The sequence below is a fragment of the Salvelinus sp. IW2-2015 genome, unplaced genomic scaffold, assembly GCF_002910315.2.
Source record: "Salvelinus sp. IW2-2015 unplaced genomic scaffold, ASM291031v2 Un_scaffold1421, whole genome shotgun sequence".
NCBI classification, from domain to species: Eukaryota; Metazoa; Chordata; class Actinopteri; order Salmoniformes; family Salmonidae; genus Salvelinus; species Salvelinus sp. IW2-2015.
In genome coordinates, this window is record NW_019942897.1 from 207454 (window position 1) to 211427 (window position 3974).

A 3974-nucleotide genomic window follows, 5' to 3' on the forward strand; every position below is an offset into this window, starting at 1 on the left:
TGGCGCTCTGGGCAGTGTCAGAGAACAGAGAGTAGCATCTCTCCCTCTAGCGCTGTAATGCACGCTTCCCAAGCGGCGCAGCCACTGGTTTTCTGGCCGTGCCATTGGCTGAGAGGGTGAGGTGAAATGCATTTTGGGGTATGTTTACACATTCTATTAACAACATGAATTCTAATCACAGGCTGATTCCCAGCATGCTGCATTTTCATCAGGAGACCTTAAAAGCTTTCAAATATACTGCGCATTAGACCTCACAATTTATACCTACATGTTCAAAGTATATAAACAATATGTGTGATAATAAAACAGTCCTATTGTATTGTATTCTATTGTAAACATTAAGATACTTTTTTCTCTTGGCACAAGGTTGACATAATGAGCTCACCAAAAGCAGCTTGAGTTYATTTCATAAAAGGGCAAATTTAACAGAGACATGATCACTTTACTCTTAGTATCTCAGAGTAGAAACACTCAGTGCTTCGGGTTAGCTTGGTTTCAGAAAGGTGTTTTGTCTAGTTATAAGTTCTTTATGTACTGAGTCCTATTCATATCCAGTCATGTGGAATAATGGCCAGTTGCTTTCTTTGTGTCTTGCATGCAGACCGCATTGTCCAGAGGACACAGTCTTATATCGCATCGAGACGGCTAGCTTAGACTCCCAGGGTAGATTCCGTGTCAGCTAGTCTACATACATCATGGTTTTATAATCTGTAACCATGTCTTCACACTATGTGTGTTACAGTAAGGTCTACTGGCACTCTCTCTTGGAAGTCTTGTGTTCCACATAGGTATGAAGAGGATTAAGTAAAACAGGTCGACAGTACTCACCTCAGCTCTGTCTTCACGTGTCTGCCACAGGGTTGCGCCAGAGAGTACCATCTCACCTGATGCTACTGCCTTGCTTCTCAGTGGAGATGTAACTTGAGCATTACGATGATCGATACCAGATGAGCCAACTTTTTATGACTGCTTCCCAAACAGGAACGTGTAGAGAACGTTCTCAGGACGTTGTCAGACCTTTTCTCGATACTGATAGGATCAAAAGAAAAGCAGCGCTGCTCTCGGATCAGTTTTCTCCATTCACATCATACTTTTGCATTATAATTTTTTAACAATACTGACAACGGAGAGGCTCCTAGAGAGATATTAYCTCCTATGGCTGCAAATAGGATTTTGATTGAACGTGAACATTTATTTCAACATGAATAGAATAGGCCCATGTATCTTTTAATGCGGTAATCTCGGTTTTCATTTAAAAAGCATAATTKAATGSTTCACTTGTTTGCAACAATTGCAAAAACTTTGGCAACTTTCTATTTGTCGCCAACTTYGTTTTAAAGTTAAAGGCAGTCACAGTCAGACAGATAGCCTCGACATCTTGGTTCTACGTTTAGAGGAGATCTTCTGTGAATAAAGTGAGGCAGAAGAGCAAAAAAAGCATCCAACGAGGTACTTTGGCTGCTCTACGAGTGGTCTGGACTCTGGATCACTCGTAGAGTGGTCTGTATGACACGTAGATGTGCAAAGGTTTTTAGGAGTCACGTTACTAATGAAGGCTCTAGGAAACACCTCGGCTACCAAAGACACATCAAGGTTCTAACAACGATCTTAAGGCTACGAAGGCTCTGTGAAACGAGGCCCTATTCTGCCTGGAGGAGGTAAAAGAAGAAACCCCTCTCTGGCATGGATCCCACTCCAGTACAGATGGAAAACCCCTCCCTGGCATGGATCCCACTACAGTACAGATGGAAAACCCTTCCCTGGCATGGATCCCACTACAGTACAGATGGAGCACAAAAGCTTATTTATCTCAAATGTTGTGCGATTAATCCATCCACCTGACAGGTGTGGCATATCAAGAGCTGATTAAACAGCATGATAATTACACTGGTGCACCTTGTGCTGGGGACAATAAAAGGCCACTCTAAAATGTGCAGTTTTGTCACACAACACAATGCCATAGATGTCTCAAATTTTGAGGCAGCGTGCAATTGCATAATTACCGAAGGAATGTCCACCAGAGCTGTTGCCAGATAATTTAATGTTAAATTCTCTTCCATAAGCTGCCTCCAATGTAATTTTAGAGAATTTGGCAGTACGTCCAACCGCAGACCACATGTAACCACGCCAGCCTAGGACCCCACATCCGTCTCTCAGGGAAACTCATCTGTGTGCTCGTCGTCCTCACCAGGGTCTTGCCAAATAATAGTATTTAGCTTGTAACCATAGCAGACACCTTTTGGTGCTATAGAACCTTCATTTGAAGGTTCTACAGTTGAAGTCGGAAGTTTACATACACTTAGGTTGGAGTCATTAAAACTCGTTTTTCAACCACTCACAAATTTCTTGTTAACAATCTATAGTTTTGGCAAGTCAGTTAGGACATCTACTTGTGCATGACACAAGTAATTTTTCCAACAATTGTTACAGACAGATTATTTCACTTATAATCACTGTATCACAATCCAGTGGATCAGAAGTTACATAACAATGTTGACTGTGCCTTTAAACGCTTGGAAAATTCCAGAAAATGATGTCATGGCTGTAGAAGCTTCTGATAGGCTAATTGACATCATTTGAGTCAATTGGAGGTGTACCTGTGGATGTATTTCAAGGCCTACCTTCAAACTCAGTGCCTCTTTGCTTGACATCAAGGGAAAATCGAAAGAAATCAGCCAAGACCTCAGAAAATTGTAGACCTCCACAAGTCTGGTTCATCCTTGGGACAATTTCCAAACGCCTGAAGGTACCACGTTCATCTGTACAAACAATTGTACTCCAAGTATAACACCATGGGACCACGCAGCCGTCATACCGCTCAAGAAGGAGACGCGTTCTGTCTCCTAGAGATGAATGTACTTTGGTGCGAAAAGTGCAATGAATCCCAGAACAGCAGCAAGGACCTTGTGAAGATTCTGGAGGAAACAGGTACAAAAGTATCTATATCCACAGTAAAAGGAGTCCTATATCGACATAACCTGAAAGGCCGCTCAGCAAGGAAAAAGCCACTGCTCCAAAACCGCCATAAACTACAGTTTGCAACTGCACATGGGACAAAGATTCATACTTTTTTGAGAAATGTCCTCTGGTCTGATGAAACAAAAATAGAACTGTTTGGCCATAATGACCATCGTTATCTTTGAGGAAAAAGGGGAAGCTTGCAAGCCGAAGAACACCATTCCCAACCGTGAAGCACAGGGGTGCAGCATCATGTTGTGGGGGTGCTTTGCTGCAGGAGGACTGTGTGCACTTCACAAAATAGGATGGCATCATGAGGCAGGAAAATTATGTGGTTATATTGAAGCAACATCTCAAGACATCAGTCAGAGTTAAAGCTTGGTCGCAAATGGGTCTTCCATGTGGACAATGACCCCAAGCATACTTCCAAAGTTCTTGCAAAATGGACTTAAGGACAACAAGTCAAGGTATTGGAGTGGCCATACAAAGCCCTGACCTCAATCCTACAGAAAATGTGTGGGCAGAACTGAAAGCGTGTGCGAGCAAGGAGGCCTACAAACCTGACTCAGTTACACCAGCTGTGTCAGAGAGGAATGGCCAAAAATTCACCCAACTTGGGTGAAGCTTGTGGAAGGCCACCTGAAATGTTTGATCCAAGTTAAACAATTTAAAGGCAATGCTACCAAATACTAATTGAGTGTATGCAAACTTCTGACCCACTGGGATGTGATGAAAGAAATAAAAGCTGAAATAAATAATTCTCTCTACTATTATTCTGACATTTCACATTCTTAAAATAAAGTATGTATCCTAACTGACCTAATACAGGGAATTTCTTACTACGATTAAATGTCAGGGATTGTGAAAAACTGATTTTAAATGTATTTGGCTAAGGTGTATGTAACCTTCCGACTTCACCTGTATAAAGAACCATGGTCATAAGGTTATAAATGAGACTAGTATGGTGCTATACAAAAACAGTTCCTAAGGTTCTATAAAAATTAACATTAATAAAT